This window comes from Elephantulus edwardii, unplaced genomic scaffold (genome assembly GCF_000299155.1).
Source record: "Elephantulus edwardii isolate Elephantulus edwardi_28Jun2011 unplaced genomic scaffold, EleEdw1.0 scaffold00301, whole genome shotgun sequence".
Classification (NCBI taxonomy): domain Eukaryota; kingdom Metazoa; phylum Chordata; class Mammalia; order Macroscelidea; family Macroscelididae; genus Elephantulus; species Elephantulus edwardii.
The window spans coordinates 2,558,228-2,573,701 of record NW_006400051.1 but is presented as its reverse complement, the minus strand read 5'-3'; positions in this window follow the sequence as shown (position 1 = coordinate 2,573,701).

Genomic DNA, 15,474 nt, shown 5'->3' with positions numbered 1-15,474 from the left:
AAAATGACGGAACACTCCTAGAGTTGTTCTATAAAGCAAGCATAACCCTAAATCTAAAACTAGGCAAAAAATACCACCAAAAAGAAAGCCATAGACCAATATCTTTCATGAACATAGGTATAAAAATTCTTAAAATCTTGGCCAGTAAAATCCAATAGTATATTATAAAAAAATTCATCATTACCAAATGAGATTCACAACAGGAATGCAGAGATGACTCAACATAAGGAAAATATTTAATGCAATTAATCACATTAATAAAGAAAAAAAAGATCCCATGAATTGATGCAGAAAAAAACCTTCAACAACGTTCACCACTTCTTCCTGCTTAGAACACTCAGCAAAATTGGAATAGAGGGAAATCTTCTCAATATAGTGAAAAGTCTATATACAAAACAAGAAGCAAAAATCATTCTCAATGGAAGAGAGACTGAGGCCATTCCTCCTGTGAACTGGGACCTAACAAGGCTGTCTACTATTACAACTCCTATTAAATATTGCAGGAGTGGCAACCACTTCCTAAACAACATATCTCTGGAAACTCTATGAACTTTGATAAATGTCGATAGTTACAGAAAACCTTCAGGTCTTTTGTTCATAGTGTCACTATGAGTCATGCTCAACTCGAAGGCAATCAACAACAACAGCAATTCAATATTGTATTGGAAGTTATAGCTAGGCCAATAAAGCAACAGAAGGAAATAAGGAGCATCCAAATAGGCAGAGTGGTGAAACTGTCATTATATGCAGATGACAGGATAATGTCAGGAAACCCCAAAGATTCAATAAGAAAATCTGTTAGACCACTTTAGTAGAATGACAAGATATAAGATCAATATACAAAAATCAGTTGAATTTCTCTACAGCAAGAAAGAAAACACGGAAAAGAAATCCCATTTACAATAGTCTACTGCAAGATGAAAGACTGGGGAATAAATCTAACTAGAGACACAAAAGAAAACTACAAAACACATTATAAGAAAACAGTAAGAGATCTAACTAAATGAAAAATATTCCCTGTTCATGAATAGGAATATTGAACATTGTGATACTGACAATTCTACCAAAAATAATCTACAGGTTCAGAGAAATAAAACCCATTAAATGGGAAAATAACAGCCTCATTACAAAGGATGCTGGACATTTACCACAAAAAAATTGAAGTGGGATCCACATTTACACCATATACAAAAATCATAAAGATCAGAAGAGATAAAATGAGAACAAAATTAGAAGTTCTGACCTACAGCATAAATAGACTTTCAAACACAGCCAAAAATGCTCTACCTGGAGAAGATAAAATCAATAAATGGAACCTTCTTAAAATCAAATGTGCACCAAAAACTTTCTCCAGTAGGGTGCAAAAAAGCCCACAGGATTGGACAAAAAAAATTTACAATGACATTTCAGACAAAGGTCTCTTAACTAAATGTTACAAACTACAAGTCCTCCACAAGAAAAGACCAACAACCCAGTCCCAAAATGGGCACAGATATGAAAAGACTCTTCACAAAGGAAGACATTCAGATGGCAAAGAAACACATAAAGTTTAAAAATCATTAGTTATCAAAGTTATGCAAATCAAAACAATGAGAACCATGTCACTGAACAACATCAGGAGCAAAGTTTAACAACACAGCAAATAAAAAATGTTGGAGTGGATGTAGAGAGATTAGAACTCTTATGCACTGCTGGTAGGATTGTAAAATTGGCACAAGTACTATGAAAAGCAGTTTGATGTTTCCTCAAAAAGCTGAACATCGAAATTCCATATGCTATTCCACTTCTAGGAATATATCCCAAGGAATACAGGTCTGAGATATAAATAGAGCTGTTGACACATATTTTCATAATAGTATTATTCAGAGAAGAAAATATTAGCAGCCCAAATGTACATCGATTAACAAATTGTTTGAGAAATTGTGATACATTCACATAATGGAATATTTAACAGCACTAAGAAATAATGATTTCATAAAATACTATGTAACTTGGGGGATACTAAAGAGCATTTTACTGAATGAAATATCTCAGTCACATAAGGACAAATACTGCATATGGCCATTGTTGTGATAATAGGAGGATAACGGAGCAAAATGTTTATAAATATTCTAAAAGGAAAGGGGACTAGAGGGGGTAGCAAAAGGGAAGGGGGAGAAATCACTGGAATGGCAGTAGTTAGAATTTGGAATGAGGGTGTGAACAATTGGGAAATGTTCAAGGACTTGAAAGGATGAGGTGATAATAAGCATAGAACCATAGTCAATAATTATATAAAATATATATGAATGATTATATAAAACCAAAAAAACATAAAAAATTTCATTAATATATATTTAAAACTAAAAACTGGTACTACGTTCAGTTATTGGAAAATTATTATGTTTAAAATAAGTGGATGTATGAATTCATTCTTTCAAATATACGTTTTTCAAACTCTAACATACTGATAAATTATTTCCAAAGTAAATTTGTATCTATATTAAAATGTCCTGTAAGTGTAAAATACACAACTATACACACTGTGCCATTAAGAGAACAACAGTGGTTTAATCAAGTGTAGCTTTTTTATCTTTCTTTTGGAGAACTGGATTCAGTTCTCAGCCTATGTGCTCTTTTCATGGCCACCTCATCTGCGGAGGGCAGGGTGATGGGGGTGGGGAGTTCTTATTGCTATGATGCTTAACAACCTTCAGCAGAGCTTCAACATTGAGATGGACTAGGAGAAAAGGAGTGACAATCTCTGAAAATAAACCAGTTTAAACGTTTTGGATAATTATAGTTCAATCGATAACTTGTCACAGAGTTGTCACTGGACAGTGTTTTCTTCTGCTTGTTTATAGGCTTCTCATAACTTGGGGGACATGCTTGATGACAATTAATGTTGTTGTTGATTGCTTTTGAGTTGAGCAAGACTCATAGTGACCCTGTGAACAAAAGCCTGAAGCCTTTCTATAACTATTGACATAGACTTTGCAGAGGCATGTTGTTTAAGAAGTGGACACCACTTTTGATTCCAAGATGACAATTCATACAGTCCCTAAAATTTGGTTCTGATGTAGAGAGACCCTCCATCAGATAGAAACCTGAGAATAGGGAAAGACTATCCATTTTTTCTCCTAAGAGTTCCAGTTGACTTGAACTAGTAATGTTTTAGTTAGCAGCCTTATATGCATTAATTACCAGGGTTCTTTTGATGACAGGCTAGCGATAATTACTGTACATTAAAGGACAGCATAATTTCTCTTGATTCTTTTCAAGTGAGGAGTAAATGAGGGAAGTGATCAAATCAGTAACAGTGGAAGAGTGGGGAAGTTTGAGAATGAGATTGATAGCTCTGCTTGTAACCCTAGAGGCAGTTTTGGATTTTTTTTTGTAGAAGCTTTCAAAAACCATATCAACCACACATGCACACACACACAAGAGCCCAAATCAAAAGCTGTGCAGGACCTTGGCTCCAAGTGCATAACTGATTCCATAAACAATTTAGATTTAATTATTTGAGCTGATTTCAGGGCTTTCTTTTTCTCTGAGTCTATTATTGCAAAGGTTTTCTGTCTGACTTTTCCATTACTTCTCTATTTGTGAAGCTCATATTCAATATTTGAAGCTTGATTCTCCTTTCATATAAAACTTTACTGACAGTATAATAGAGATGTATTTGAGGCAAGTGAAGAAAATGAGAGGAGGTAAGCTTCAAAGTTAATGAGTAAAGAGGAAATGATAGTGAGTAAGAGTTGAGCTATTTTAACAATTTGGAAAAAATTGTGGCTGGTAGCATTGTGGTTTCGTTTGATGATGTTTACTGTGTTTCCTGAGAGGCTTGCCTTTTCTGTTATTAAATCTACTGCTCGAAATCTTGGGTTTGTACTTGAGAGATGCATATATGTGCAGTAGAGAGAGAGACAGAGGCAGTGAGAAAAAGAGAGAAAAGACTGGTTTATACTGGGAAAAATATGATGGCAAGTACAAAGGGTTTTCTTTTGCTACTAATCTAAGTGTTCTATGTCTGAAACCACAGAAGCTTGTTGAAATGCTTCCATATAGATTAGAGCCAAGAAAACTCTGTGGAGCACAGTTATATATTGTAACACAGTTCTTCCTTGTTAGGACAACTAACAATCCACTTGAGGTTAATGTGGGGTTTTTTTTTCTGTTTGATTTCAAGCTTTTAACCATACAAATAACAAATTATGTTTTCCGTGGCAATATTTGACCAATGGATAAAGGGAGACTGGCATAAAGGAGCTCATGACTGAACTCATAATGTCCACAACTATCTTTGATCATGGGATTTTTGCTCATTTCGAGTACATAATAATTTTTGTGATGAGTTTAAGATTTTTTTGTGCAATTAATGGAGATATTAAATGCTAGGGATGTTCAGAAACTTAGATTATCAAGTGTTTTAGAAGACCCTTGAACATGTTATTGTCACATGGAATTAGAGACTTTTGGGAAATTATGAGCTGATTGGCTCTAACAAAGTTCTGTTAGACTCCAGAGAACTTGTTGCCCAAATTCTGGGAAACCAGTTCCAAAGTTTACAATTGAGCTGGTATGGATGAAGCCTCAGTTAAAATGTTAGTTGATCTAGCCCTAGTTTTAGTTCTGCCATCATCTTCATTGTCTTCAGCAGAGTTATTTCCTAGATTGTAATCTATAAACCCTCTTCTGTCTGCTGCCCAATATATATATTTTTTCTCTCTCTATTTGTCACATAACAAGCCTCTTTTTCCTGCTCTGTAGACTTGCATGGCTTGCCATTACAGGGTCTTTATCATTCTGCTTGCTCATTTATTTAATGTGATTATAAATTCATTCTGTAGTCTTGATTTGTGTAAGGCAAGTACTTTGATTGGAGTGCCATGGGACATTCCATATTTCCTACTATTGGAGCAGGTAGTTTGACTGGAGCACCACAGGAAAAAAACAATCTGAGCATAGATTTATTTAAGAAATACTTTTAATTTAATGTAATTTCATTTCATTCCATATATGGACCACCTACTGTGTTCCTAGCCTAACATGAGGTTTTGGGTTCTCCACCAAGTATTTGATATTCCTTTTCTTTTTTTCACTTCCCAATCTGCTGTGTCCTTTTGATAATTCCAAAAATATAAATTAATCTACCATCTTTTAAATAGCAAATCCTTTCGGAAAGACTGTATACTGATTACAATAAGAAACTAAATTAAAATACAATATAACCAAGATAAAAAGATGCAGAGAAGTGGCAAAAAATGGCCAAAAATTAAAGTAAAGGTAGAACAAAAAGTGGACAAAATAAAGAACTGAAAATCATTTAGAAAGAGAAAATATATTAAAATTTATTGATAAAGAATTCAACAGAGTGATAGTTTAATGTCTTCAACGGACTGAGAAAAAGTTAAACAGTAACAAGAGTATCAGAAAAAAATAGAAGAATTGGAAAAAAAAAGCAAACTAAGATCCATTAAATAAGATAAGTAAAAAATTAGAACGTCTGTGAAAGCAGAAAATTTAAGAATACCAAGACCAAAATTTCAGAAACAGATAACACATTGGAAGAACAAAAAATCATTATCTGACCTTTATCAACTTCACAGCAAGAGCTACATTTCATGGGATTGGGGAGGGCTCTCTTCTCTGGCTGGGTGAAGAATTCTTTCTTTTCTGATGTAGGAAGGTTTCATCTCTGTAGCTAGAGCTCTTCAATTTATTAATGAGACTAGTCAATCTTCTTGTAGATTGCTGAGACTCGCCAATCCCCTTGTGTACAGGTCAGCACATCCCATTTGCATAGTCCTGGCCATCTGCATAGCAACATCATATAATGGCTAGAGGAGATAAACTCTGTAGGCCACCACCTTCTGGCTTCTCTAGCCATAACATTAACTTGCTCCTTATAATAGCTCTATTTGTGAAAGTGTGTGATCGACACCTTCATTCTTCCTGATTTAATTTCTCCAATTTTTGATAGTCAATGTCTAATTTTCCCATCCCTGTGACACCAGTACTCTGAGGAAACAAGCATGTTCCTCTCTCAGAAGATCTGTTTCAGTTAAAACTTTTAGCATCTACATCCATAAGCAAAGTCCGGTCAACAGCAAACCATCACATTGCAGCCATCAACACTAGAACACATCATGGAATGTCTTCTCGGGTTCTGGCCAACTCATCTGAAGCCATCCAAGGTTAGGTCCAAATGGGCAATCAGCTGCAAACTCAGGAGTCCACACTCTTTCTGTGGTCCAGACTGACTGATCCTTTCACTCAGTCTTAGTCCCCTATATGGAGCCAAGTCAACAGGATGGGGGTCCACATGACCTCCTGTTTCTCAAAGTCAGCAACCCTTTTGCACTTATCCATGTGCATTCTTGAACAATAATGCTGATGGAACATGTCCAAATGCAGCCTGTCTTTTCATTGCTGCATGCCTCCTAATTCCACTCTGGTGGATCCAGGTGGTCACCAGGAGCTAGCATTATTTGCCAGCTCCCTTAAACATCAAGTCCTGGAAAGGAGCATTACCCTGCTTCAGAAGCCAGGCTACTTGAAGTTTCAAAGTTCTAGTTCCAAAAGGTCGAAATCTCTTTTGCTCTTTCTTCCAAATATACTAAAAAAATTCAACTAAGATCTATTCAAATGCAAATCTCTTCAGAGTACTGAGTGGGGTTTAAACCTCTTCCAAGGCTGAATCCCAGACTCTCTAATCTACTGCTTTCAACAAACATTTTTCCAGAGCAAATATCCCCCTTTCAGTATCCAATTAGCCTCAGGCAGATTATGCACTCTCAAGATTTACAATATCTAATAATCATGTACATCTTACATCAGCAAAAACCTTAATTATTTGTACATTATAACTTAGCATTACTATGTGAACAAAAATAGAAACAGCAATATTGATACAGTTAAACAAACAAAACTCTTTTTTTTTTAAATTTTCATCCCCAACCCCCAGGCCCAAACTAATCCATCTCATCTCACGAATGTCTAGTATGTTGATGTTCATGCATTGCATCCCATTTCTGACAATTTCTGGATCTCCAACATTTAAGCTATGTACATTCCATGTTCTAATTATGAAATAATGTTTGTTATTATTTTTCCTCATTTCAACTGACTTCCAAACTGAGCTCGACTACTAAACTACTATAACTATTTGTGTTTCTCTATTGTTCATAGGATTTTCAGAGGCCTGGGGTTGGGGGATGTGTGGGGAGGATTGTGTACCAATGAGGGAGTTTTTCTTTTGCTTTTCAAGGAGAGGAGCAAAGGGGGGGGGGGCGCGGAGAGGGGTGCAACAATGAATGAATGGAATTCCAAAATCTCTATAGATGTTCATTGAAATGAAAAAGAAATAATTTAATAATTTAAAAAAAGTGGATTGCCAATCCTTTTTCCTGTTGTTGTTAAGTGCTGTCGAGTTGTAGGTGACTCATAGTGACCCTATGAACGAAAGACCTGGACACCTGTATAACTTTCATCCTTTCTCCAGGTTCATAGAATTTCCAGAGGCAAGATATTTCAGAAGTGGATGCCATTCTTGCTTCCAAATGTCTTTCAGTCGGGGAGCTCCACCAAACACTGTTCACCATGAGTAATCATTATTACATTTGACACATAATTGTCACAGTGTTTCGTTTCACAGCAACTGCGAGTTACTTCTGTACAGCAAGTGGCTATTCGATCAAGAATGTTTGACCAAAAACAATTAAAAATAGACTGCAGGCCTGAGGGCCCTACAGTATTTCACAATTCCGGCACGCTCAAATGCTGGGCATATGAAACACTCCCAGATCTTATGGCTTTCTTTTCATCCTAATTGGAGGTCTTTCAGAGGGGACTTGCCATATGAATTGGAGGTCTCTGGAGCAGTCTGCCAGCATTTGAGTGTGCTGGAATGAAAAATAGCCTACTTTCCAGAATTCAGCTTGAAAGATGCTATTGACAATATATAGAATGACCCCAAAAGGATCAAAAGAAGAGAGAAGACACAAAATCACTGTATCAAAAAAACTGACTGACATTGAAAAATTTAGGAAGTACCATATGATCAGGAAGTACTATATGATACTTTAGGCATGTTACAATGAGTGACCAGTCCTTGGAAAGGGATGTCATGCTTGCTAGGGTGAAACAACAGTGTAAGAAAGAAACCCCCTTGATGAGAAAAATTGATTCAGTGACTGGTAATGCGGGTAGGTGTGTCATGTTGGCACAGGATAGAGCAGGGTTTAGGCTGTTGTACATAGGGTTGCTATGAGTGACAGGTGACTCGACAGCACGTAACAACAACAATTTTTTAAGTAAGTACTTTGTAAAAAAATATGTCTAGACACATCACATTTACTTTATATAAGCTGACCACAGCTAGTCAGAAAGAAAGATGTTTGAGGACTATTAAACTCTACAGCTTCATGCCTTGGCTCTTGGTGATTCATGGCTACTAATCCCTGTGGATATATTTTTATTTTCTTAGATATATTGAATGTGCAAGGAGTATATATTAGAAAAGCCTGTTGTTTATTGACAAGAGCAGAGTAAAGACTCTGATTAATCTCAATAATAGAGAAAGGTGGAAGGTCATGCTCTGAATCAAGAGCTTCTATTATATCCCCAAAGGCTGAGTTATTTATTTCCAGTAGAGAGAAATTCTCTCAGTCGAAGTGTCTGGATATGGATGGAAATTAACTATGAAGTGGCTTTTTTGGCTCACATTTATAAACCTTTAACATCTTTCCTGGTTAAACGTACCTTCTTATGCTGGCCATTTTCAGAAGAAACTCAGCATTTTCTTTTTTAATTTCCTTGCCTTGTAGATAGTTTTCCATCACATAGAGATTTATGCCTCTCCTTGTTTCTCGAGGAACCTGAAAATTTGCCTTTCACAATTTACTACAATCAAAGAAGACTGGATGGATTACGTGAGGCTGTCTTGTCTCTGGGCTGCTTAAAGTCATCAAGTTCTCTCCTGAGTGATGCTTACAATGGTGTCTTGTAGATCTTAAAGATATCTGGCCTAAACAGGAAGGCAGGGCTGTGGGTGGATGTTGAGTCCTTGCGTGTAAGGATTGAGTGAATGGAGTGGTGGCTACTTGATTTTGAATTAGGAAGTTGAATGACAACCCTCATTCAAGTCTATTCACACACCTTCTTCCTCTTATCCTTATATTCAGGATCTTTTCAGTTTCCTTCATTTTTTTGAAGTATGTCTGTGTCTTCTCTATTCTGCTCCACTAGCATAGTTGTTTTGTCTGAACAATAAATGAGACCTTATAGATAATTAACTCAACTTTTGTGTCCTCCCTGTACCCCAAAATCACTTTCACAAACACCAGTTGGAATCATATACTTTAAAAAACCTTTCTGAAGTGGACTTGTCTTTTAAACTGGAGAAGTCTCAGCTTTGTCTGCATCACTTCTATTTTACATCTTTTTTAAAAGGTTTTTGTTTTAATTTTAAATTGATTTTCATGAATGTTTGCAGAGACTTTGTATTTCCACTCATTCATTGTTGCACTTTTCTCCCTTGCCCACCACTCCCCCCATTAGCTTTTCTTTCTGAAAAGTAAAAGAAAAAATTCTTTCATTGTTATTCAATCCCTAAGTCCACTCCACTATGCTACCTTTGTTGTGGACTCCTGTCATAACAATAATATTTAATCACGTCAGTCTTCTTTTGTAACATTATACGATATTTGTCTTTTTGTGACTGAAATATTTCACTCAGAATAATGTCCTCCATGGTCATCCATTTTGTGTAATAGTTCATGAGTTCCTCGTTTTTCAATGCTGCAAAGTATTCCACTGTGTAACTATACTACAGCTTCTCTATCCATTTGTTTGTTGATGGGTACTTGACTTGTTTCCAACTCCTTGCTATTGTGATCAAAGCCGAATAAACATAGGTGTTAATATATCTGCTTGTGTGGCAGCTATAGTTTTTTTAGGGTATAGTCTCAGTAATGGAATTGCTGAGTCAGATGGTATTTCTATTTGTAACTTTTTGAGAAAGCTCCATACAGCCTTCCATAGTGGTTGCTCCATTTTACACTCCCACCAGCAGTGAATAAGGGTTCCAGTTTCTCCACATCCTCACCAGCATTTGATGTTTGCTGTTCTGTTAAATTTTGCTATTCTGACTGGGGTGAGATGATATCTCATAGTTGTTTTGATTTACATCTCAGAGTTAGGGATATTGAACATTTCTTGATGTTGTTTGCCATCTGAATCTCTTCTTTGGCGAAGTGTCTGTTCATATCCTGTGTTCATTTTTCAACTGGGTTGTTTACCTTTATAAGTCCCTTGTTTGACATGTAATTACCAAATATTTTTTCCCAATATCTGGCTTCCCTTTTTACCATGCTGGAGAAGTTTTAGGATTTGATTCTTAGAAGGTCTCATTCATCTATTTTCTCCTTTCCTGGTTGTAGAATTTTCAGGATGAGTGGAATACTATTTATGTTGTGGATTAGGAGTTTTAGCGATAGCAATAAGACAAGAGAAGGAAATAAGAGGTATCTAAATTGGCAAAGAGGAGGTAAAATTATCTCTCTATGCAGATGATATGATAGTATATTAGAAAACCCTAAAGACTCAGCGAGAAAACTACTAGACATAGTTGACCAATTCAACAAAGTGGTAGGATACAAGATCAACATATAAAAATCAGTTGGATTTCTCTACAGTGACAATGAGACTATAGAACTGGAGCTAAGAAAAAAAATACCTTTCACAATTGTTAATCACAAGATTAAATACTTGGGAGTAAATTTAACCAGAAGAACAAAGAATCTATTCAAAGAAAATTACAAAACATTACTACAAGAAACAAAATTCCATTCTTCAAGGAGATGGAAAAGGCTATGTCCAATTTCATTTGGAATGGAAAGAGGTCCTGAACAAGCAAAGCACTTCTTAAAAAGAGAAACAAGGTAAGGGGCATCTCACTCCCTGATTTCAAATCCTCCTACACTGCCCTGGTGGTTAAGACAGCATGGTGCTGATACAATGACAGACACATAGATCGATGGAATAGAATAGAGAATCCAGAAATCAGCCCATCTACCTACAGTCAACTCATTTTTGACAAGGAGATTAAATCAGTCAAGGGGGAAAGGACAGCCTTTTTAACAAATGATGCTGGCAAAATTCGAAAACTCCGCAGAAAATTCAAGCAAGATCCATGCCTCACTCCATACAGAAAAACCAACTCAAAGTGGATCATGGACCTAGGACTAAAACCAAGAACTATAAACTTCATTAAAGAAAAGCTTGGAAGAACCCTAGAAGTCCTATTTTACACCTTACAACCTGAAAAGAGGTCAGAGTGAGTGAAGGAAGAGTGGCATTTCTCTATGCAGGTGCTAGTAACAAGCCTGCACCTGTGCAGGAGGTGCAAAATTATATTAAAACTCAATAAGCTATTTCTGCCTTAGAAATATTGAGCTTTGACACTCCATGATGTCTTGTCTGAGAAGCCTTTCTCTCTTTCTACCTGGCTCAGTGTTCAGACTGTATCAATGTTACTTTCTCCAGGGAATTATTCTGGGCTATCTGCATTTTTATTCTCCTCACTATGAAGATGTTGTTGTGTTGTTGTTGTTATGTGCCGTCGAGTTGTTTGCGACTTATAGCGACACTATGTACAACAGCCCTAAACCCTGCTCTATCCTGTGCCAATCGCACTGCCTCCGACACACCCATCCCAATCACCCCAGTCACTGAGTCAATCCACCTCATAGAGGGTCTTCCCCTCCTGCACTGTCCCTCCACCCACCCAAGCATGATGTCCCTCTCCAAGGACCTGTCTCTCCTTACAACATGTCCAAAGTATGTCAGAAGAAGCCCCAGAATCCTTGCCTCCAAGGAGCAGCCTGGTTTAACCCTCTCCAGGATGAATCTGTTTGTTTTCTTGGCAGTTAAGTGTACATTCAATACTCTTCTCCAGCACCACAGCTCAAAGGCATCAATTCTCCTTCTATCCTCCCTAGTCATTGTCCAACTCTCTGATGCATAACAAGTGATTACAAAGACCATGGCCTGTATCAGGCTCACCTTAGTCTCCAGAGAGACACTGTTCCTCTTGAGTACTTTAGAGAGGTCCCTAACAGCAGACTTTCCCACTGCAATACGTTTTTTTTAATTTTCTGGCTGCTGGTGCCAAGAGTGTTGACAGTGGAGCCAAGCAAACTGAAGCTGTGAACAATCTCAATCTCTTCACCATCCATCCTGATGCTACCGACTGGTCCAGTGGTAAAAATCTTTGTCTTCTTGACATTGAGCCTCAGTCCATACTGAAGGCTGCAGTCCTTGACCCTCTGCAGCAAGTGCAGGAGGTCCTGAAGATACCCTTCATTAAATACAAAATCCCTGTATCCTCATTGTGTTTTTTTATCTTTAGCTGTTAATGGAATGTAACCCCAAAGGCAATTTGAATCATATGCTTCTCTGTGGAAGAAGGATGAACAAGCTCCTCCTGGGAAATTTACTGGAGGGTCAACTATGCATCAGTTTTGACTTGATGGTACAAAACAACAACAATAACGAATGATAGTGACTGGTAGTGTTACCATTGAGTTGTGTTCCCCTAACATATGTGTTCACCACTCACCTGTCAGTTTGTTACACTGTGGTGACTTTCAGGTTGCTGTGATTTTGGAAGCTATGCCATCAGTATTTCAAATACTCCTAGAGCCACAAATAATGGACAATTTTCAGTGGAGTTTTTGACTAAGACTAAGAAGCAGGACTGGAGTTTTTTTTTCTGTTTCTCTGACCTTTCCCAGCACGATATATTTTTTCCTTTGGTGGCCTAGTGGTAAGAAGCTGAATTGCAATCCTGAAGGCACACAATTCAAATCCAACAGCAGCTCCATGGAAGAAAGTTGGACATTCTCCTCCAGTGTGATTAACTGCTTCTGAAAACTCACTGAAGGGTCATCTATAGGTCCATTTTGACTCGATGGTACACACCAATGACAAGTCCCTACTGACAGTTTTCCCAAAATGTATGACATGAAACTTAACTGTCCTTACTTCTAAGGACCACTCTGGTTGCATTTCCTCCAAGATAGACTTCTAATTTTTTTGGCAGTTACTGGGTTAGTGAGTACTCTTTTCCGACACCCTATTAAAAATTACTGATTCCTCTTTTGTCATCCTTATTAATTTTCCAACTTTCAGGTGCATAGCAAGTGATTTAAAAGACCATGGCTTGGATTGGGGCACCTTGGTCTTTAATGTGACATTATTACATTTTAGCATTTTGGAGAGGTGCTTGACAGCATTTTATCTTCAATACATCATGCCTTTTGATTTCTTGAGTGCTGTTACTACGGATGTTGATTGTGGACTCAAGCAAAATGCAATCACTGAGTATTTTTATCTTTTCTCTCTCTATCAGGATGTTGCCTACTGTTTCAGTAATGAGGAATTTTGTATTTTTTATGTAGGGAGACGTAATCTTTGTTGAAGGCTCTATCCTTTGTTCTCCCTTAGCAAATGCGTCAAGTCCTTTTCACCTTCAACAAGCAAGGTTTTGTTATTTGCATAACTCAGACTGTTGCTAAATATCCCTCTAATCCTGATGTCACATTCTTCTTCATATAGTGTAGCTTCTCTAATGATTTAGTCAGCATACTAACTGAATAGTTAGCAAGGAAACTGCCCTCGTGAACACTGATCCTGACTGTTACCTATGCAGTGTCCCCTTGGCCTATTTGTAGTATAATTTCTTTGTCTAGTCATAGGTTTACCATGAGTACAATTCAGTGTCTGAGCTTCCCATTCTGATCAACTTTGGCCATAATTTGTGATAATCTACAAAATCAAATGCCTTTTCATGGTCAATAAAACACAAGTAAGCTTCTTTCTGGTATTCTCTGCTTTCAGACAATGTATATCTAACATCCACAGTGAAAACCCTTATTCCATGGTTTTTTTTGTATCAAGTTTGAATTTGTGACACTTCATCCAATGAAGGTCCTTCATTGACTGATGTGCAGCAAGCCTAAAAATGAAGGGAAACAATTGGAAAATTTATTAACAGTTGTGGTTGTTAATTGCTGTAGAGTTGAAACCAACCCATAGCTGGTCCTCCTATAGAATTTCAGAGATAGTAAATTGCACTGGAGGAGATTGTTCATTTTTCTCCCAGGGAGGAGCTGGTAGCTTTGAACTGCATATCTTTGAGTCTGCAGAATAGTTCCTTACCATTAGGCAACCATTAGCAATTGGAACATGGAATGTACAAAGTATGAATCTAGCAAAATTGGAAGTTGTTAGAAAAATGAAGTGGAATGTACAATGATTGGTGTTCTTGAAATCAGTGAGTTGAGATGGATTGGTATCAACCATTTTGAATCAGGCAATCGCATGATCTACGTGCCATAAATGAAAAATAAATTGAAGAGGTATAGTGCCATCATCTTCAAATAGAGCATTTAAAAATCAATCTTAAAGTACAAGTCTGTGAATGATGGGATATTATCTATATGCATACAAGGAAGTCCTGTTATTATAACTGCTATGTCAACAAACAGGGTTGCTGTAAGTCGTCTTCAACTCGAAGGCACTTAACAAGAACAACCAAAGAGAGCTACGTTGGCCTAGTGGGTATAAAGTTATGCTACCAAGCCCAAGGTGGGGGATTTTAACCTGCGGCCCTCAGGCCTGGTTTAAATTGTCTTTGGTCAAACTTTCTTCTAAGTGGTACAGCTCCACCAAACACTGTCCACCATGGGTAAACATTATCACATTTGGCACATCAGTGTCACAGTATAGGATATTTTAATATTTTACTGTGATAATCTGTGGGGCAGGGTGGGGATTACCAGGACCTTTTGTGCTGGCCTACTTCTCCGCTGTGAAGATTCCTTTCTGTCTCCCTCTACGCTCTTAACTAACTGGCTGACTCTGAGAAGAATAATGGGAATTCCAGAACACTTGATCGTGCTAATGTAAAACCTATACTTGGACCAAGAGCCAGTCCTCATAACAGAGTAAGGAAACACTGCATGGTTCAAAATAAAGAAGGGGTCCGTCAGGGATGTATTCTGTCTCCATACCTTTTCAACCTGTATGCTGAACGGATTATCCAGGAGGCTCGGCTCTTTGAGGAGAAATGTGGGGTCAGGATTGGTGGAAGATCTATCAACAATCTGCGTTATGCAGATGACACAACCCTGCTTGCTGAAACTGAGGAGGACCTGAAGAGCTTGCTGCAGAAGGTCAAGCACTGCAGCCTTCAACAACAACTGTGGTAATCTGAATGTCAGAATTTTCCAAGAATTATTTTTTATACTTTAATTTTATCTTCTTCACCTAAATTCCACTAGGGGGCACTCTAGTATTTCGGGTTTTTTTTTCTTTCCAGTTCTATAAGTCATTCTGTATGGAGTACTGGGCCATTTTCTTTGTTCTACTTCAGTTTCACAGATTTTAGGTATTTTGTAAAATTTTAATATTTGGAATCACAATTCTGAG